We start from the raw sequence: 23,125 nt of genomic DNA, 5'->3' as shown, positions 1-23,125 counted from the left end.
AGTGTTTAAATTAGAAATTTTAATCAAGCGAAGGACACCATAATACCATAATCAAGTTCACAGATGACGCGCTGGGATAATACGGATGGAACATTTACAAGGAAGAAAGAATTCAGAGGTAGAGTTTAAACGGTACTACTGAAAAATAAAGAAAATGTCCATAAGGTCCACAGAAAAACAAAAATATAAATTAAAACATATAAAATACTTATGACTGTATTAGGCACATTAGGAAAGAGGTGGTGCAATTTATTTAGGAGAACGGATAAGTTAAAATTTGTATGCTTATACAATGGAGTACGTGCAGCTCAGAGATTATGAACTAGATTTACATACAGCAATGTAAATTAGACATACAAAATAATACTGAGTAAAAAAAAGCCCTTACTTAAAGTAAGATAAATATACTAACACAATGCCATATGCCTTTCAAGGTCACATACATGCATGCACATATGTATTGAGTAAGAACTGGAATCCTTGGGGTGCCTGGGTGACTCCGTGGGTTAAAGCCTCTGCCTTTGGCTCAGGTCATGATCTCAGGGTCTTGGGATCGAGCCCCGCATCGGGCTCTCTGCTCAGCGGGGAGCCTGCTTCACCCCACTCTCTGCCTACTTGCCATGTCTCTCTCTGTCAAATAAATAAATAAAATCCTTAAGGAAAAAAAAAAAAAAGAGAGAACTGGAATCCTATGGGGACCAGTAGTTTGGAATGGGTGACTATGGGAGAAAGGGAATGAGAGTACGGGTGGAGAATGAATGAAAAGAGTTACGAAAAATGATCTGCTTCCTACACGGCCAGGGATCTTGGGACAGACTGACTCTCCTTCACATAACAATAGTCAACTCTGAACAAAATACCCAAAGCAAATACTTAAAGGCTGTGGAGAGTGAACAAGGCAAATTCCAAACGAAGGAGCCACGAAGAGGCATGTTTTCGGTTTCTGAAGCTTTACCCTGAAAACATTTTACGGAGGAGCCTTGAGTAGCTAAAATGGAATAGAAACTGACCAGTTGTAAAAAAATGGCTTCAACAATTTGCGAGCTGGGTCTGCAGCAACCACAGTCCCTGGAGAGAGGGTGAAACCCCAGATCAGTACGAACCAGAGAAGGGCACGAGTCAAACAGTGAGTATGAACGCTGCTCACGGACCCCCGAATGTCTGCTGACCCCCGAAGCATACCTGTGGGTAGACACAAAGCAATCAGCAGCTAAAGCCAAAAAACTCAACCGAGATTTGAGTTGTTCCAACCACAGCTGAGACGGAATCTGCCGTTTTGGTTGAACCGTTCATTGCCCACCACGACAAAAATATCCACACAACCTGAGGAGTAGACCGGAATCTAAGGTCTCCGTAACATCACTGTCAAAATGTCCAGGATACGGTTCAAAATTCCTCAGCTTGGAGGAGCCAGAAAAAATGTAATCCTTGCCAAAGGAAAAGACAATTAATGGAAGCCAACCCTCAGACCACCTAGATGTCGGAATGGTCAAAGACTTTGAGACAGATATTGTAACTAAGCTTAATGAAGTGTGAAAAAACGAACAAACAAAAAAACAAAAGTAATCTCAGCAAAGATAGAGAAATATTAAAGAACCAAACAGAATTACAACAAAACAGTATCTGAAATAAAAATATATCCCTTAATCCACTTCGCTAAATTGCCTCCCTACTTCTCAATGTTTATTAAGCTTATGCATATCAATTATGTTCAGACCTTATATCCATTTATTAATTTTAGGTGTGTTTGATTTATAAGTTTCTGAAACATGTAATACAATTTCCCACTATGACTGTGCCTATATCAATTTTAGCTTCTAATTCTGTTTTTATTTTTCTATGTTGAGGGTTTTTTTTGCTAGAATCGCCCAAATGTACGATTATCACATCTTTTTTGTAGATTGTTCCTTATGTGGCATCACATTTTAGACTCATTTATGTTTTTCTTTGCTCTTGAACATCAACAATTTGTGCCACAAGTCAATGGTGTAAAATGTTTAAGAAACTCAAAGGAAGGAGATATGAGCCAGAAAGTTGATAATAAGATAATCTGACCTTCAATTTAAAAACCACAAATTCTTATGAACACATTAAAATTCAGGTACTATTTCCCCTGAGTCCTTCCTAAGAAATCTATTAAGCTGAATGCACTTCAAACAACCAAAATGACTGGAGAGTTTGAAATAAGTATTTGTGTTAAGAAATAATATATATTTACCTACAGAAATAAATCTAAATAATGCTTATATGGTATAGGTTATATATAATGGCTGTGTGTTCTGACAGTGTAACTGCAGTAAAACTACAAAAATGGCTGGAGAATGGGGAGAGATAGAAAGAGCAGAATTATTTCACTGACTGTCTGAGAGTCATTAACTGGAGCAGAAGGATATTACGTCAAGTCCGATGAGGAAGAGCCAGGGTTGGGACAAAAGGATGTTACTAGCTCATTTCAATACTGTTCATGATAAGGGACCAAGAGACATCGAGCAAGAGACAAAAAGAGAGAGGGTTATACAAAAGGATTAGAATAGAAACCATTAGGAAAAAATATAAACTTCACTAGGTAACAGAAAAATATTAAAAAATAAAAGTTATGTTTATAACATAAAACAATGCTGGAATTGGGACCAAACACGTTTATCACATCAATAAATATAAATAGATTTATCCTACCAATTAAGAACAATTTTCAGATTGTTCAGTATTTGCAAATGATATATCCGAGAAAGAGTAAATATCCAAAATATATAAAGAACTTATACAACTTGGGGCACCAGGGTGGCTCAGTTGTTAAGTGTCTACCTTCAGCTCAGGTCATAATCCCAGGGTCCTGGGATCGAGCCCCGCATTGGACTCCCTACTCAGCAGGAAGCCTCCTTGTCCCTCTCCCATTCCCCCTGCTTGTGTTCCCTCTCTCGCTGTACCTCTCTCTGTCAAATAAATAAATGAAATCTTAAAAAAAAAACAACACACAAAACTTACACAACTTGACACCAAAAACAATCAGATTAAAAAATGGGCAGAAGGGGCACCTGGGTGGCTCAATGGGTTAAAGCCTCTGCCTTCGGCTCAGGTCATGATCCCAGGGTCCTGGGATCGAGTGCCACATCAGGCTGTCTGCTTGGCAGGGAGCCTGCTTCCCCCCTCTCTCTGCCTGCCTCTCTGCCTTCTTGTGATCTCTGTCTGTCAAATAAATAAAATCTTAAAAAAAAATGGGCAGAAAACCTGAATAGAAATTTTTCCAAAGAAGACATACAGATGGCCAATAGACAGACGAAAATATGCTCAGTATCACTAGCCATCAGGGAAATGCAAATCAAAATCACAATAAGATATCACCTTACACCTGTCAGAATGACTAAAATAAAAACCACAAGAAATAACAATTGCTCACGAGGATGTGTAGAAAAAGGAACTCTTGTGCACTGTTTAGGAATGTAAACTGGTGCAGCTACTGTGTAAAGCAGAATGAGGGTTCCTCAAAGTACTCAAAAGAGAAATACCATATGATCCAATAATTCCACTAGTGAGAATTTACCGAAAGAAAATGAAAACACGAGTTCAATAAGATACGTTCACCGTTATGTTTATTGAAACATTATTTACAAAACCCAAAATATGATGAATGGATAAAGAGCTTACGCACATACACATGCAAGCACACACTTGCCATAAAACAGGATAAGATCTCGCTATTTGCAACATCATGGATGGATCTACGATACCATGCTAAGTGAAGTAAGTCAGACTGAGAAAGATAAATATGTGCCTATGATTCCACTCATGCGGAATCTAAAAAAAACTAAGCAGAATCAGATATAAATAGAGACTTCACTGATGTTGAAGTACTCACATTATTCTATTTCAAGTCTTACTGTAAAGCTATTATTACCAAACAATGTGGCATTGTTTAAAAAAAGGGGGGGGGCACACATTGATCAAGGGAACAGAATAGAGAGCCCAAAAGCAAACTTATATAGGACTTCTGGGGAAGGTAATGGAATAGGAGGACCCTATGCTCACTTTGCCCCATGGATACAACAGGTAACACTCACATCAGTGTAAATAACCCAGAAAATGACCTGAAGACTGAGCAGAACAAATTCTACTACTAAAGGCAGAGAAGAGACTACATCGAAGAAGGTAGGAAGAGTGGAGACATGGCGGGAAGCTAAACCCATGGTGGCCATCCATGAGTGGGAGGGAGCTGGGGACACTGAGAGGGAAGAGAAAGAGACCGTCACACTGGGGAGCCTTCTTGGGGAAGATGAATCCTCATAGCACTTGTCTTGGAAAACTAGAGGGGCCGAATTTTGTGAGTTCTTAAAACTAGCAGGACTAAAAGCCTAGAACATGAAAAATCAGTGGGCTTGGTGCTAGGAGAGCCAGGAGGGCCATAGGAGACTGAGTTCCCACTCTTGAAGAGACAGCATGACAGCTTGTGGAGATATAGCATAAAAGCCTCAGTTTGAAAAACACCTAGGTTACATGGGAGGGGAGTTACTTACTAATCTAAGAGCATATCCTGGGGTACAGGGTTCTCTAAGGGGGTTGACTAGGAAAAAGGATCTGGCAGTTGTCATCTTTCTTCCTGTCGCCCAGCATAAACACACGCCCCCTTCAGGAACAAGCATGACATGAACATTCACTACTTAACTTGCTTATACCTTGCCATGCCCCCTCCAGCTGGGACTACCTCAGTCCTGGGGCTGCAGGTCACCTCCCCCAGAAGGATGGTGCGAACCTTGCCAAAACTGTGTCTTCTGACTTTGCACTATGTGGGGCCTTGGTCTGACTATGGTGGCCAGTCACCTCCTGTGGAGGACACATGCACCTTATCAAAAGTGCATGCCCTGCCCTCGACTTTCAAGAGCAGGCAACGTAGCTGACTTTCCTAACACAGAGAAACAGACACAAAGTATTAGACAAAATGGGGAGACAGAGGAATATGTCCCAAATGAAATAACAGAACAAAATGACAGCAAGAGACCTAAGTGAAGTGGAGAAATGTAATATTCGTGATAGAGAACGTAAAATAATAATCATAAATGTATTCCCTGGACTTGAGAAAGGAGTGGAGGACATCAGTGAAATTCGTAACACAGAAATTTTTAAAAAGAACCAAAAATGAAGAACACAATAATTGGAATTAAAAAAAAAAACACTAAATGGAATAAAGAGCAGACTAGTAGAAGTGGAAGAATGAACCAGTGACCCGGAGGACGATGTAATGAGCTGAGCAGATGAGAGGAAAAAAGTGATGCAAAATGAGAACAGACTTAGGGAACTCGGCGACTCCATTGTGCTTAGTAACATTTGTGTTACAGGGATCTCAGAAGAAGAAGAGAGAGGAAAAGGGGCAGAAATTTTATTTGAAGAAATAATACCTGAAAACTTCCCACATCTGGAGAAGGAAATGGAAATTCAAATCCAGGAGGAACAGAGTTCCCAACAAAATGAACCCAAGGAAGTCTGTACCAAGACACACAGTAATCAAAATGGCAAAAACTAGTGATAAGGAGTTTTAAAAGCAGCAAGGGTGTAGCACCTGGGTGGCTCAGTTGGTTAAGTGTCCAATGCTTGATCTCAGCTCAGGTCTTGATCTCAGGTTCATGAGTTCAAGCCCTACATTGGGCTCCAGGGGAGCCTACTTTAAAAAAAAAAAAAAAAAGAAAAGAAAAGAAAAAGAGAAAAGAAACAGCAAGAGCAAAGAAAACAGTTACATACCAGGGAAATCCCAGAAAGCTATCAGCAGATTTTCAATAGAAACTTTGTAGCCAGAAGAAAGTGGCATAATATAGTCAAAGTGCTGAAAGGAAAAAATGTGCTGCCAAGAACGATCTATCCAGCAAGGCTATATCATTCAGAATAGACAGAGAGAGTTTCTCAGACAAATAAAAACCAGAGGAGTTCAGGACCACTGAACCAGCCCTTCAAGAAATGTTAAAGGAGGGGCACGTGGGTGGCTCAGTTGTTAGGCCTCTGCCTTCGGCTCAGGTCATGGTCCCAGGGTCCTGGGATCGAGCCCCGCATCGGGCTCCCTGCTCAGCAGGAAGTCTGCTTCTCCTTCTGCCTTTCCCCTTGGCTTGTGCTCTCTCTCTCTCTCAAATAAATGGGTACAATCTTTAAAAAAAAAGAAAGAAATGTTAAAGGAAAGTTTGTGAGTGGAAAGGAAAGAACATAAGTAAAAGTGAGAAAAATAGGAAACATAAAATAGTAAAAATAAGTCTTTCTGTAAAAATCAGTCAAGGGACTCACAATATAAAAGGATATAAAGTATGACTATGTATACCTAACATAAAATCAGAAATGAAAAAGGAGAAACAACCAACAACACAGAAATACAAAGGATTTGAAAAGAATATGAAAAATTATATGTCAACAAATAAAGCAAGCTTAAAGAAATAGATAAATTCCTAGAAACGTACAACTTAACCAAACTAAGCAGGAAAAAATATAAAATTTGAACAGATTGATTACCAGCAATTAAATTGAATCAGTAATAATAATTTAAAAAAAAACAAACCACTGCTAATGAATGAGTCCAGGACCAGATGTCTTCACAGGTAACTTCTACCAAACATTGAAAGTAGACTTGATACCTATTCTTCTTAAACTTTTCCAAAAAAAAAAAAAAATAGAAGAGGAAGGGAAATTTCCAAATTCATTTGATGAGACCAGCTTTATCCTGATTCCAAAATCAGATAAAGACACTACCAAAAAAACCCATAAAGCCAATACCTCTGATCAACACATATGTAAAAATCCTCCACAAAATCTTAGCAAACCCAATACAGCAATACATTGAAAAAAAATCATTCACCGTGATCAAGTGGGAACTTTTCCTAGGATGCAAGGGTGGTTCAATATTTGCAGATCAATCCATGTGATACATCTCGTCAATAAGAGGAAAGGTAGAAACCATATGATCATTTCGAGAGATACAGAAAAAGTACCTGACAAATTACAACATCCATTCATGATAAAAACCTTAAAAAGTAGATGTAGAGGGAAATACCTCAATGTAATTACATCTTGTATGAAAATCCCACAGCTAACATCATACTCCATGGGGGAAAGTGAGAACTTTTCCTCTAAGGTCAGGAACAAGAGAGTCATGTCCATTCTCAACACCTTTATTCAACACGGTACTGGAAGTCCTAGCCACAGCAATCAGGCAACAAAAAGAAATAAAAGGCATCCAAATTGGTAAGGAAGAATAAAAACTTTCACTGTTTGTAGACAGTATGGTACTATACATAGAAAACCCTAAGGACTCCACCAAAAAACTAATAGAACTGATAAAGAAATTCGGTAAGGCTTCAGGATACAAAATCGATCTATAGAAATCTGGTACATTTCTATACACTAATAATGAAGTAGCAGAAGAAGAAATTCAGAAAATAATCCCATTTATAATTACACCAAAAATAGTAAAATACCTAGAGAATAAACTCTGATTTCCAGAGTACTAGTAAAAGACCAGTTCTTTGGAAACCATAAAACTTTGCTCAAAGACATTGAAAAATGATACAAAGAAATGGAAATACTTCCATGCTCATGGATTGGAAGAATAAATATTGTTTAAATGTCCATACTAGCCCAAGCAATCTATAGACTGAATGCAATCACTATGAAAATACCAACAGCATTTTCCACAGAACTAAAACAATTCTAAAAATTTTTAAAGTTTTAATTTAAATTCCAGTGATTAACATACAGTTTAAGATTAGTTTCCTCAATCCTAAAATTTGTATGAAACCATGAAAGACCTCATATAGCAAAGAAAGAAAAACAGAACTGGAGTTATCACAATTCCAGACTTCAAAGTGTATTACTAAGCTGTAGTGATCTAATGGTATTGGCACAAAAGTAGCCACATAGATCCAAGAAATGTAATACAAAGCCTAGAAATAAATTCACAATTATGTGGTCAATTAACCTCCCACAAAGGAAGCAAGAATATACAGTGAGAAAAAGACAATCTCTTCAACAAATGCTGCTGGGAAAACTGGACAGGTACATGCAAAAGAATGAAGCTTGACCACTTTCTTGCACCATACGCAAAAATTAACTCAAAATGGGTTACAGACCTAAATGTGTGACCTGAAACTGTAACAATCCTAGAAGAGGACACAAGAAGTAATTTCTCTGACATTGGCTGTAATATCTTTGCCTTTCATGAGGGAAGGGAAACAAAAGCAAAATAAACTATTGGGACTGTATCAAAATAAAAAGGTTCTTCACAGCAAAGGAATAACCAACAAAACTAAAAGATAACCAATGGATTAACTGGGAGAAGATATTTGCAAAGGACATAACCGGTAAAGGGTATCATATATATATATGATACCCTTTATATATATATATATATATATATATATATATATATATATATATATATAACATATTATATATATAATATATTTTATATATATTATATATAATATATAATAATATATATATTTATATATATAAATATATAAATATTTGCAAAGGACATAACCGGTAAAGGGTATCATATATATATATGATACCCTTTATATATATATAGATATATCTATATATATATAAATATATATATAGATATATCTATATATATATAAATATATATATATAAATATATATATATGATTTATGTACGTGTGTGTATACGCACACATATACACACATATACATACAACTCGCATACAACTCAACACCATAAAACAATCCAATTAAAAAATGGGCAGGGACAATTGGTGTCTGACTCTTGGTTTCAGCTCTGGTCATGATCTCCCGTCTTGAGATCAAGGACTTTGTCAGGCTCTGTGCTGAGTGTGGGGCCTGGTTAAGATTCTCTCTCTCCCTCTTTCTCCTCTCTCTCTGCCCCTCTCCCCCCACTCACACATGCTCTCTCTGTAGAAAAAAAAAAAAAAAGGAAGACATGAATAAATATTTCTCCAAAGAAGACATACATGGCCGATAGGTACGGCCTAAGCATCTGAAAAGATGCTTAACGTTATTCATCATCAGGGAAAAGAAAATCAAAACTACAATGAGGTATCACCTCAAAGCTGCCATAATGGTGAAAACCAACAAGCCAAGAAAAAAAAAATGTTGGTGAGGATGTGGAGAAAAAGAAAACCCTTGTGCCCTGCTGGTAGGAATGCAAACTGGTACAGTCACTGTGGGAGACAGAATGGAAGTTCCTCAAAAAATCATAAATAGAACTATCTTATGATTCATCAATCACACTACTGGGTATTTATCCAAAGAATGTGAAAACACTAATTTGAAGGGATTATAGGCATCCCTAAGTTAATTGCAGCATTGCTTACAATAGCCATATTATGGAAGCAGCCCAAGTGTCCAATGACTGATGAATGGATAAAGAAGATGTGGCATATATATACAATGGAATATTATTTAGCCACAAAAAAGAATGAAATGTTGCCATTTGCAACAACATGTATGGAGCTAGAGAGTATAACACTAAGTAAAATAAGTCCGAGAAAGACAAATACCATATGATTTCACTCATATGTGGAATTTAAGAAATAAAGGGGGAAAAAGGAAAAAAAGCAGACTCTTAACTATAGAGAACAGAGGGTACCAGCGGGGAGATGGGTGATAAGATGGGTGAAAAAGATAAATGAGATTAAAAGTCTCTTGATGAGCACCAGTAATATATGGCCTTGGTAAATTGTTATGTTGTACACCTGAGAGTAATATAACACTGTATGTTTAGCTATACTGGAATTAATAATAAAAATAAACTTATACAAATATCATCCACTAATATTTGACAAAGGCAATTTAATGGGAAAATGATGGGCTTTTCAACTGTAGTGCTGGAACAATTAGATGTCCACAGGCAAATAATGAGCCTAGACACAAATGTCACAATTTACACGTTTATCTAACTGATTTGAAAATTTACATGTGCACAAACACCTGCACTTGAATGTTTACGTGCACATGAATACCTGCCCACGATTGCCCAAAACTGGAAGCAACCAAGAAGTCCTTCCGTAGGGGAAAGGGTAAACAAACTATAGTACAGTCATCCAGTGGAATCATATCCCACAATTTAAAAGGGGGGATCAATTTGTGCAAGACCATGGGTGCAACTTAATGCATATTGCTAAGAGAAAAAAATTTACATATGACATGATTGAATTAATGAGACATTCTTGAAAAATACTATAAAGATGGAAAACTAACCAGTGATTGGGGCAAGGGTTAGGGGGATCAAGGGGTTAAACAGGTGAAGCACAGCTCTTTTTTTAAAGAGTAATTTTATGTTCACAGCAAATTAGAAGAAGGTAAAGATATTTCCCTTTCCCTCCCTAATAAAGATATTATTAAAACTTCCCTTCTGGCCAGAGTGGTACATTTGTTACAACTGGCTGACCTACATTAATAGAACATAATCATTCTCTGTCTATAGTTCACATCACAGTTTACTCTGGTGGTTGTATGCTCCATGGATTTGGACAAATGTACGATGACACATATCCATCATGATGGTATCATACAGAATAATTTCACTGCCCTAAAAATGCTAAGCATGGGGGATTTTTTTTTTTAGGGCAGTAAGATTGATTATTCTTTATGACAGTGTAATAGTAGATGCATGGCACTATGCAAAAGCCCATACAAGCTTATAGCACCAACAATGAATCTTAATGTATGCAAAATTTTAAAAAATCATTTAGGAGACTGAGGGAACCAAGGATGGACATAAGGGTGACCTAGGAACTTTGAAAATGAGTGGTAGAGACTTAAGGCTAAAGATAAAAGGAATTGCATGTAAGCACTGTACTATTGGTTAACAATTCAGAAGCCCTTGTGTATGTGTAATGGGACTACACATGTAAGCAAATGCACGATGGCTGGTGGGAACCAGACTTTTCATTGTCGGAGTGAAGGGTACACATAAGCAAGAGAGAAAGGACCGAGGGAGCCAAAAGATAATGAAAAAGAGAAATATTAGTATGAATTTGTGTTTAACTTAGTATAGATTCCGATTTTATATATTTATATATATACACAGACATATATGAATTATAGATATATATAGATAGATATAGATATGAGTATTATTGGTTAGTATGATATGTATTTTTTTTAAAGATTTTATTTATTTATATGACAGAGATCATAAGTAGGCAGAGGCAGGCAGAGAGAGAGAGGGGGAAGCAGGCTCCCTGCTGAGCAGAGAGCCCGATGTGGGGCTCGATCCCAGGACCCTGAGACCATGACCTGAGCCAAAGGCAGAGGCTTAACCCACTGAGCCACCCAGGCACCCCATCATATGTATTTCTGAGTTCTGTCTTCTGACACAGTCTAGAAACAGAGATACTCTAAAAGTAACATACTCAGTGCCCAGATCTTGATTTATAATACCATTCTCCAGTAAAAGGAAGCAGGGCTTCTTGAGTAAATGGCCGATTCTAGGACATGGCAAGGAGTATACAAGATGAGACTGAAGCAGATGAGAGTGCCAGGAAATAAGTACTAAAAAACAAACACAGGAGCCAACTGCAAGAGCTCCCAGTGGCCAAAGCTGTTCCAGCTGGAACAGCAAAATAATTTAGTTTTGGATTATAACCCAAGGTATGAAAGAAATAACCAAAAGAGACCAGCTATTGGCTAATCTAATTAACCCACAGGGGAAAAAAAACCCACAAATATGCACAATTAGAAATCTTAAAAGGCACAAGAGACTTAGTCACAATTTTAAGCAAATATGTATAATATAAACTCTAGACAAAATGGATACTTAAGAAAATACAGCCTCTTAAAATTGATTTGAGTGGAGAGTCTAAATAGTTAAATTCATCATAGGAAAATAGAGAGAAAAGTAAAAGGGGACTCCCACAGAAAAGCATAAAACTAGAGTGGATGAATTCTATGAAACTTTAAACATCAGTTAATCCCAATATTACTTAAACAATTTCTGTATCCTGGAAAAACAAGCAAACACTCCCAAAGCCATCTGATGAAGTTAGTATAGGGTATTTCCCCAAACTTGATAAAATGTGTATCAAAGAAAACTATAGATTCATTAATATTTATGTAGAAATCTTCAATAAAATATTAGCCAACAAAATCCAAACAAATATTAGAAAAAAAATCATAATCTAGAGAGTTTTATTCCAGGAATATAAATTTGGATCCGTTTTAGCAAATCCTTTAATAGAATTCATCATATTAATAAAGCTAATGAGAAAAATTATGCCATTATCTCCATAAATGCACAACAGGGACAAAATTAGCACTGATTCATATTAAAAACACTCAACAAAAAGAAGTTGATGGATCTTCTTTGGACATAGAGATGTACGTTAGCTCAAAAGCTAGCATCTTACTTATGGGAATGCACTAGCAGCTTTGCCACCAAAACCAGGAATAAGAGAAGGATGCCCACTACTATTTAACATTATTCCACTACTATTCCACTACTATTTAACATTAGGCTGGAGAGATAGCTGATGCAATTATGCAAGAGAATGCAACTAGAACCATTAGAATTGGAAAGGAAGAGTTAAAACAACTTTTCATGCAGTGTTTTTTTATCCTGAAAACCTCAAAATATCAATGGAAAAGTTACTACCAAAAATAAAAGAATTGAGTAAAATAACAGTTAATAAAATTAATGTATAAAAACCAACAGCCCTTGAAAACAAGGCCATACAAAAGCCCGCAGGTGGGTGTTTATAGCAGTTAGATTAATAATTTGTGGAACTTGGAACCAAGCACATTTTGCTATTGTAGGTAAATGATACATAAAGGGTGGTACCTCTGGACAATGGAGTGTTACTCAGTACTAAAAAGAAAGGAGCTATCAAGCTATGAAAGACGGGAGCAGGAGACTTAAAGGCACACTACTAAATGAAAGAAGTCAAGCTGAAAATGCTACATATTCTGTGATTCCAATTATATGACATCCTTAAAAAGGCGATAGAAGATCACTGGTTGCTGGAGTGTGGGGCGATGGAGAGGATTTTGGGGTCATGCAGATACTCTGTATGGTTTTATAACAACGGATATATGTAATCACACATTTGTCCGAACCCGTAGGACTGAGCACATCGCAAATGAATCTTCAAGTAATCTATGGATTGGGGGTGATTAGCATGGGTCAGTGTAGGTTTATACTTGGTAATGAACGTACCATTCTGAAGACTGGTGTTGATAACGCAGGAGGCAGCATGCTTGACAGGGAGGGCATCAGTGGGTGTCAGGGGGTAGATGGGAAATCTCTGCACCTGCCTCTCCATTCTCCTGTGAACCTAAAACGGCTATAAAAAATAAATAAATAAATAAAGCTTTTAGAACTCAAACAAAAATCTCCATAGCCTATATATATATATATATAGATATATATATATAGATATATATATATACAGACAAAAACCAGAGAGAAGATAAAGTGAAAGTGATGGCCCAATACATGATAGCAAAATGACAATAAGACACTTAGGGACAAATTTTACATGAATATCCAACACATAGTTGGAGAAAACTCACAGAATAACTACTAAAAGAAACCAAACCTTGTTTTTGGATAGAAAAATGTAACCTTATCAAGATGCTGTTTCTTCCAAAGTTAATTTATACATTTAATGAAATTACAATGAAAGAATAATCATTTGTTTTCTGGAGCGGGACAGATCAATAGAGAATTCATTTGAAAGGAAAATAAAAACAGCCAGAAAATATATGGATATTAAGGAAAAGCAGGGGTGTGGGTAGAGTTAGACCTATTAGATACTAAAACGTGCTCATAAAAACCTCTCTAATTAAAATAGGGTTGTACTGGCACAAGAATAAAAAGACAATGGAACAGAATAGAAATCAGAAATATACATGATATGTACAAATTTAGTATGCTGTAGAGGCAGCCTCAGAATCAGTGAGATGTAAGGTCGAATTTTTAATAAGGTCATTAGCATAACTGAACTGCCTTATAGAAAAAAGGTAAAGTGAGATCAATACTTCATACCATTCAACTGGATAAATTCCAAGTGGGTCAGATACTTACATAGAAAAAAAAATGAAACGATGCAAGTGAAAAAATAAGAAGACAGGAGGTCCATTCCTGTATAATCTTAGAGCGGGAGAAATTTTTCTAACGATGACTCAACATTCAGTAACAATAAGGGAAACTAGATTACTTGAAAAATCAGTGCTGCATAGAAAAAGAAATCGTAGGGAAAAAAGAACAGAAACAGAATTAACATGTAAGAGTAAGTGCATGCACCTGGATTTAGTGACAAAGGAGACACTGGCCTTACCAAAGGCTATGCTGGGGGCTGTTGGAAGTAGAACGTTGCTGAGAATGGATTGAGGATGAACGGGGAGAGAGGAAATGGAGGGAACAGAATAGGGAGAGCAGAGCAGAGCTGGAGAGGGAGAGGAGGGGGAGGACCGGCGATCTGGGACTGACTTGAGACATGTCACACGGGAGGGATCTTTAGGTCAAACTGGAGAAAACCCTTCCTTTGTGGAGTTTTGGGAAATTATAAAAATTATCCAGGCAACTATTAAAAATGTCACCACCAGCAGCAGCACTTCCCAAAACATCATATATGAGGACACGATGAGTGCCCCAGAAGGGAGGACACAAGAGAAGAAATCACGTACGTAGGGAATCCCTCTGTAATCATTCGTTCTATTTTCACCAGAGACTCTGTTCCTCCTTTGTGAACCACTTTCTTCTTACTCTCTTACAACTCATACCCTCAACTGTTTCGTCCACCTACTGGCCGCCCATCCAGGCTTTAGTGAGGATCACTCCTTCCTCCCTTTGTTATTCTGAAATGGGAGTCAGATATCCCTCATGCAATCTCTCACTACACTCGATTTTCTTGGTTTTAACACTTACACAATCACAACGAGAGGCAGAAAAAATAATTCATCGGCTTGTCTTTTGGGGGAAGACTTAGGATAGCTGATGGGCCTATACGAATATGCTTATGTTACCAAACATTATCTATAAAATGCTCTTCAAGAAAGCTGGTTGAGTTAACTGAGCGGGGAGGTGCAGCTGGGAGCTCTCGTTTTGCTGAGCACCAAGTATGAAATTTGGAAGTAGAAACTCCTTAAGGATTGAATTGCTCTGCACACTAAGGAAGAGAGGGCCTGACAAAGCTGTGTACTATAGAAGGGAAAGAAGGAGTATGGGAGAGAGAAAGGGGGAGAGAGCAGCTCTACCCGTATGTTCATGGTAGTATGGTCAAGGAGAACAGAAATCAGATTACATGTATTCTAAATAGCTTAGTTTGGGGTACAAGATGTAAAGCCCCTTAGCACATTCTCAGTGAAGTCCAGATTATGTGAAAAGCTTTTGTGTGAACATGGAATCCCAAAAGTTCCATGTTTGCATCTGGTTGGTGTGGATCAGTAACAAGGGCTACACATGCAAAACAGAAGACAGAGAACCAAGCGTCAGCTTATCTCTGGTTAATCTCTGGGCAGTCCAAGGTGACATTGTTTTAAATAAGGTTCGGTACACAATCACAACTCATACTACTACGACACAAATCACTATCCAAAGACTGAACTATGACTTCTTCCAAATTACCGAGGCATGGCTAGGGGGGATGTGTAGAGGTGTTGAATTCTGGGTCTAGATTAGCGTGGGAACAAAAGAAATGAATGCAAGAGACAGGACAAGGGGGGCAGCTCGAATCTGTATCACACATTATATGCAATAGTTTGCTTTCTCTACACCAAAACTGCCCATTACTAAGGAATAATGCCTATCTCAACATTGTATGCCCAGCGCCTAGTACAGTATCAGACAAAACCATTAGTCTAATGAATAATTCAAATACCAAATCCCACTTTTTGTCCAACGCCAACTTTTATTCACTGAAGGTGGATTTTCTCAGAGTGTACAGATAGGGTGCCTAACAGGGCAAAAAACTAGAGTCAAGGGGCTCCTCTGAGTCCCCTCCCCCGCCACCACTCCAGAGAGGAATCCAAGTCTTTTCACTTTTAAGTGAATTTTGCAGTGTGTGAGTTGCACTGTGTGGTCTCATTTTTTTTTTTCCTTACCAAGAAAGTAGTGGCTAGAGATGGTGGATAGAGATGGATATAGTGGATATAGCTGTTTTAGCAATCTTTACCAAAAAAAGTACAATTACAGTTGCACTTATGAATCTTAGACTCTCAACCTCTTTGTCATAGATCTTCAAACTTATTCTGTTTATGTATTAAAAAAATATTTAGTAATTACTGAATAAGTGTCAGGTACCATGGAATGTACCAGAGACCAAGAGAATCAACAAAATAAACATTTATGTGGGATTAGTATACAGTAATAAAAATACCAAGTTCGGTCCACCTGGGTGGCTCAGTGGGTTAAAGCCTCTGCCTTCGGCTCAGGTCATGTTCCCAGAGTCCTGGGATCAAGCCCCGCATCGGGCTCTCTGCTCGGAGGGGAGACTTCTTGCCCCCACTCTCTTTCTCTGTCTGTCAAATAAACAAATAAAATCTTAAAAAAAAAATACCAAGTTCTTTTTGGTCTCTGAATAAACCGTACTCTTCCATGCTCTGGAGTCTTTGCCTAAAATTCTCATCCCCTCTTCCCTCACTGCACACTAATCTCTCACTAATCTCCCCCATGCACCCTGGTAAACTCCAACAATTTCCATTGATCATTCAAGTTTGAATCTGATTACCAACTATTCTTTCCTCAATAGTTTTAGTTAATAATTTAGCTTTCTGTGCTCCTACAGACCATTGTGCATACCTTTCTTATCAAAGGTAGCAGAAAATGCCACCCTCTTTTGCTCTAAAGAATTTTTTTTCACCTGACTGTTTTGAGAAACTGCAGACACAGGAGAAGCTAGCAGGACTGCATGAGAAAGAGCACTTACCTTCCCTACCTTGCAGCCCCACACCCCTATTTCTTTCTTTAGGCTCAGGATGCTATGTAAACCTCAATTGTCTGGCTGCCTTTTGAGTCTCTTGTCTTTGGGGAGTTTTGATAGCATATGTAATCAAAATTTTCATCATGCCAATCAATCTTTTTATTATAGAGGGATCTCAGCCAAGAACTTAGAAGGGTAGTGGGAAAATTATGTTGCCCCCTCTAACGTTTGGTGGCCACAATGGGACCTGCTGAGATACATTACCTGCTCTGGACCCTGTACATGGGATCCTGGAAAACTGGCAGGAGCCAGCTAAGGATGAGAATTCTTACCAAAGTTAGCTCTCTTGGATCTTGGTCTGTAGTACCTACTCAAGAAAGGAGGGTAGAAGATTTGTATTGTCTCTTACTTCCCAAATTCAGGTTAGCAAGAAAAAAAAAACATTTGTGAGAATATATTCTTTATGTTGTGACTCAGGTTAAATTTGCTTTTAGGTATCCATTGGTTATTGTTTCTTTCCCTCCCAGGGACAGCTGTTATTGTCCTGTTTGCCTTGTATGTTCTGAGAACTTGGTTTGGCTTCTGTCTGCCTGGGGCATGCAGGTTGTTGGCTCTGAACGTGTATCTTGGACCTCCTTCTACCATCCTTCAGGAGGGATGCCTGCTGAGTCAGTAGTTAAGTCATAAAAGGTTTATTGGTTTTGGCTGAGTCATTTGAGGTAAGTTTTTGGTTTAAAAAGGTGGGGGGAGGAGATCAATACTTCCAGGAGTATTTCTCTTTGTCCTAGTCGAATCTTAATAAGATGTTTGAAAATATATATTATTTTTAAAGGAGCTCTATAGTCAGAAATTGTCCAAATTAGAGGCTAATATTCAGAGCCTGATAGGAATATTTTTAAAGGCCTTCTCTTCTAAGCTAAAATGAAACTATATACTCCTAGGAGAAAAAAAATCCTGAAAATCTTGTAGAAGGATTTATCAAAACATTCCAGAGACACGTAGCTCTAAATCTAGAACCTAGGAATCTTTAAGAAATTTTTAGTTGGAAATTATTTCCCTGATATAAAGAAGCAAAGAGAAAAACAGTGTATTTGAAGGGGTGTGTCAGCCCTCTGGTATCATTCAAGCTGTAATCCAGTTCTTTGAGGGTTAAAAGCAACTCTTCTTACGTTACAACTGTTACAACTGAGTCTTTAAATGACCGGAAGTGTGGCTCTAGAGACAATTCAAAGCCCTCCTAGGCTTACCAACCCAAACCTCCCCTATCAATATCAAAATGTTGTAAATATTTTAAAAGATCAGGACAGTGGAAATAGAACTTTCTTACATTTAAGAAAAAGAAAGAAAGCTTTCAATAGTAATGGCCATAGATTTCTGATACTTGACAAATATGCCCTGAAGACCTTAGGAGAAAACATACTCTTTCTCCGTCCCTTGAAGATGTAAGTTCTACCATGTCTTTGAAATGTAAACATTCCAAGAGATACTAAAACACTGCCTGCAATTGCCTGAGACTGGAGGGGGGAAAAAAAGGCTTTTCAAAATAGAAACTCCTATGAGAGTTTCTTTGCCCCAAATCTAGTTCACAGCCTCCATATGACTTGTCAAGGGTGAATATATAAATCTTAAAAGTCTTCTCCATAAACATAAATGAAAAAGCTTTAACCATCTGAGCAGGTAAACTTAACCCGTTCTACCTGTTAGAAAACCAGTTTGGATTCAACTGTTGTTCAAGTAGTGAGTTTTATATTATCGTACCTGACTTGTGGCTACAATTTTTGAATGTAAAGCTATAAGTTCTCTGTATCTGTCTGTATGTTTATAGACATCTTTGGATGTGTGTTATGTATACATGATATTTTTCTGACTCTGGATGGTAGTGCCAAAATTAATTTGTAAAAAAGCTCTATTTAACTGGCATAAAGAAATGTTAGCACTAATGTAAATTAAATATTACTAAAACTCCCAGAAATACGGAAACTAACCCAAATGCTTTTCAAGCTCACATGATTTGGGATAGTCTTCAGTAAAAAAGCTAGTTTAAATGAGTCAGTTTAATTAAAATAGGCATGTCTTCAGAGTTATCAAACATTAAATGTAATGCAGATATCCAGCTTTTATTCTAACTCGGTTTACTAATCAAATAAGCTCATCTTATCTCTGTTACAAAATTTGTCAGCAAGAAAAATTTATGGTTTATGGCTAACTTTGTGTAATGTCTCATAAAATTTTCACATGTAATCTAAACATAATTGTTAAGAGCAAGTGAATTAAACAAAAGTAAAATAAAATTTATAAGTAAGTTTTTCAATAATAAGGTATGTCTACTTAAATATTTCCCCTTCGGTGATTACACCCTTAGAATTTTCCTAAGTTAAATAATAAAAATTCACTGAATATCTAGATCATTTCTAAATAACAGAAAATACGGATACATTATTAATTGAACATAAGTGTTTTTGGGCTTCCAATTAGAGAAGCAGTAAAGATACTTGGATCCATTAATAAACATGTCATGTGCCACACTAAAAAATTACCCTATGAGGAAGCATATGGTTCTAGAAATTGTGAAATATATTCCTAAATTTGCCAATCTAAAGAATGCTGATGTAACAGTTCATAATTGCTTACTTAGTTTTCATTAGAAATTAAGGCTTTTGAAAGTAAAGCATCCTAACTCATATACATAATTAAAACTAAAATTAGTACCAGGAACAACTTTGTATGCGAGGAATGTAGGAAGTGTTTTTAGCTGAGAAAATGTATGAAGTATGGAGATGTGTTTAGACGTATAAAAGAAAAAGATATTTTCCTGAAGTTGAATAACTGGTTGTTTCAGAATGAGAAAGAGGAGAATAAAGGATTATAAATGGATATAATAATTTGGGAAGAGAGGCCATCTTACCTTGTGTAGTTAAGCTGGGGATAAGTGAATAATTTTTAAAGATTTTATTTATTTGACAGAGAGAGGGAACAGGTACATAAAAGGTAACACAAGCAGGGGCGTGGGAGAGGGAGAAGCAGGGAGCCCAATGCAGAACCCCATCCCAGGATCCTGGCATCATGACCTGAGCTGAAGGCAGACACTTAACTGACTGAGCCACCCAGGCGCCCCTAAGTGAATATTTTTATTATAAGGTTTTGAGTACTAAGATTTAGTATCAAGAGTGTACTTCTGTAAAACTAAAAATTATCTTACATCTGCTAGAACAAAGCTTTCTTGAACCACTGGTCTGTTTTAGACAAGAGATTGTGAAAGTTTTTCCTTACCTTTTAAGTAACAGATCTATAACAAACATTTATGTCTTACCAAAATAACTTCTTACGTTTCATGTTGTCTTTATCAGGTGTTTACTTACATAAACAAGACAAAAAAACCAAAGTTTCTCAATATGAAAAGAGCTAAGTTTTGCACACAACTATGTAACCTTCAATATCTGCCTTTAAATCATATGTCACTTTTGTTAAATACATAAATAAGTATTGTTTCATAGTGAACTGTGTCCTATTAGTCAAGTGTCCAAAACCTTTTGCTATTTTGACAAACTTCTCAAACTTCTCATTTTGACCTTTTGGCTTCTAAACTAATTTTGGGATTTTCTACAGGATCCCTGAAACATCAACATATTTGTTAGTTCTCTTTGTAAAGAGTAAAAAGAAAGTTGTTACACTAGACTTATTTGATAAGTTAAGTTGTATGGAAAGCATCATCAAACAAGAAATGATTCTAGACATTTTTTAGGTAATATTTGTATGGATTATTAATATTTGCATTCCAGAAATTTTATAACAGTCCTAGAAATCTGGTTGTTCTTGCTATAATGTTACCAGTTACATTTCTAGTTATTATCTTAAAACGTATGTCACAAAACAACCAAATTCCCTCATCAATTGCATTAATATAAACTCTCATTAGACCTTTAACCATGACTGTTTCTTAGAATTGAAATATAGCTGACATATATTTCAGGTATACAACATGGGGATTTGACAATTTATACATTATGCTATGCTCGCCTCAATAAATGTATTTACCATCTGTTACCATACAGTGTTATTATAGTAACACTGACCATATTCCCTATGCTGTACATTTTATCCATATGATATGTAACTTGAAAACTGTACCTCTTAATATCCTTTACCTATTTTGTGTATCCCCCAAACCCCTTCCTAATAGTAACGACCAGTTTTGGGTTTTTTTTTTTCTCCTCTGTATTTATAATCCTGTTTCTGGTTTGTTCATTTTTTGTGTGTTTTAGATTCCACTTACAAGTGATAACATATGGTAACTGTCTTTTTTTACTTATTTCACTTGGCATAAAATACTCTATTGGTTCATCCATGTATTTGGAAATTGCAAGACCTCCTTTTTTCTAATATTCCATTGTGTGTGAGTGTGTGAGCGTGTGTGTTACAATCCACAAATAAGTGCAAACATATGATGTTAGTCTTCTGCTGTCTGACTTACTTTGCTTAGCATAATACCCTCTAAGTCCATCCATGTCGTCTCAAATGGCAAGATCTCATTTTTATAGCTGGTAATATCCGTGCGTGTGCACGCACGCACACGTGTGTGTGTGTGTGTGTGTGGTCTAACAAAGTGGTCCAGCTACAGTTTTTTGCACGTAGATATTCAGTTTTCCCCAAAACCAGTACTGGAAAGACTGTCATTTCTCTGTTGTACATTTTGGCCACCTCTATTAGAGATTGACAGTATAAGCACTGGTTTAGTTCTGGGCTCTCTATCCTGTTCCACTGATCTATGTATCTAGGTTTATTGAGTACCATACTGTTTTTGATTGGTATGGCTTTGTAGTATATCTTTAAAATCTGGCTTAGTGGTGATGAACCTCTGTAATTTTTATTTGTCTGGGAAACTCCCTCTCTCCTTCAATTCTGTATGATAATCTTGCTGTGCAGTGTACTTTGTGATAGGTTTTTCCCTTCAGTGCTTTGACATATCATGCCATTGCCTTCTGACTTGCACAGTTTCTTCTGAAAAATTGGCTGACAGTCTCATGGATTTTTTTTTAACCAGGTCCATTTTTTATTTTTTCATTAAAGACAAGTATTGTTTGACTCTGATACTTTTCAAGGAGATTCATAGAAAGGACTCTGACAAGTACAGAGTTATGATAACTTTCCAATCATACCACTAAACTGAGTGAGAATTTACAGAACTCTAATAGCGGAACTAATGGCTTTACACAACTACTAACAAAAGAGCAAGATCAGCATGAATTAATTACATGGAACTGAATATATTCATGAGGATAATCATAATTTTTTATGACTTCTTCTTTGAAACATTTACTGGTTTGTAATGTTTCGTTCTTCCAGATTTAAGGAAACCTCTTCCTCTTTTCTCCTAAACTATCTATGACTTAGAGTAATTTGGAAAATTATATCTTTGCGAACAAAAATGAAACAGTTGCCTTCTCTCCTTTCCTAGTTCCTCCAGAACTCAGAAACTCTTAGAGTAGTCATATTTCCATAGCAATATAGTAATTTGTGTAAGCTCAATAAAAATATGTTCTTTCTGTAGCAGGACACACTTGGAAACATTGGTTATATTACCAAGGCTTTGACTGGAATGTTCTCTTTGAGAACAATGTGCTTAGAATATTATATGATCAGTTTTAAAGAATTAAGGTGGACGTTTTGAAGCCAATAAATCCCCTTTGGAAAATTGCCCTGGCTCCTTGGTCACTTGGTTCCTGAAATCCTTACCAGGTGAGCGAGGAAGGTCACTTCCTGGTAGAATCAGTTACCTCAGGATATTTTGGGGACCTCAAGAAGAGAATCATCCCAAATCTATAGGTATTTAGCAAAGTCTAGTGGCAAGTTCTTAACTTGGATTTCTAGATCCTAGAGGCTTTTTAAAGTCTAATTTGAGATTCCTTATAAAAGCAAACTTTAGGGTTGTGTGGGAGGCTCAGTCTGTTAAGCCCAGGTTATGATCCCTGAGTCCTGGATCGAGCCCTGCATCGGGCTCTCTGCTTGGCGGGGGGCCTGCTTCTCCCTCTGCCTCTGCCACTCCCCCTGCTTGTGCATTGCTTATGCTTGCTGTCTCTCTGCCAAACAAAATCTTTAAAAAAGCAAACTTTTATTATTTATTTATTTATTTAAAATATTTTATTTATTTATTTGACAGATAGAGCACAAGTAGGCAGAGAGGCAGGCAGAGAGAGGAAGGGAAGCAGGCTCCCTGCTGAGCAGAGAGCCTGATGCGGGGCTCGATCCCAGGACCC

At 37.1% G+C, this 23,125-nt stretch overlaps 2 pseudogenes across 2 annotated transcripts in view; both read right to left on the bottom strand.

Annotated features, from left to right (window-relative positions):
• Window positions 1–23,125, bottom strand: part of LOC308350960 (NXPE family member 4-like) — a 113,352-nt pseudogene that overhangs the window by 13,979 nt on the left and 76,248 nt on the right. Inside the window, exon 7 of the transcript in view lies at window positions 1,011–1,182. The product of the transcript in view is annotated as an NXPE family member 4-like (transcript). The remainder of the gene's footprint in view (window positions 1–1,010; window positions 1,183–23,125) is intronic.
• The window catches only part of LOC308350961 (NXPE family member 1-like), a 73,026-nt pseudogene that overhangs the window by 29,703 nt on the left and 20,198 nt on the right, over window positions 1–23,125 (bottom strand). The window contains exon 5 of the transcript in view: window positions 13,166–13,292. The product of the transcript in view is annotated as an NXPE family member 1-like (transcript). The remainder of the gene's footprint in view (window positions 1–13,165; window positions 13,293–23,125) is intronic.

Source organism: Martes martes (genome assembly GCF_963455335.1).
Source record: "Martes martes genome assembly, chromosome: 10".
Taxonomy (NCBI): Eukaryota; Metazoa; Chordata; class Mammalia; order Carnivora; family Mustelidae; genus Martes; species Martes martes.
The sequence above is the reverse complement of the archived record's forward strand: the minus strand, read 5'-3'. Positions and strand labels throughout refer to the sequence as shown.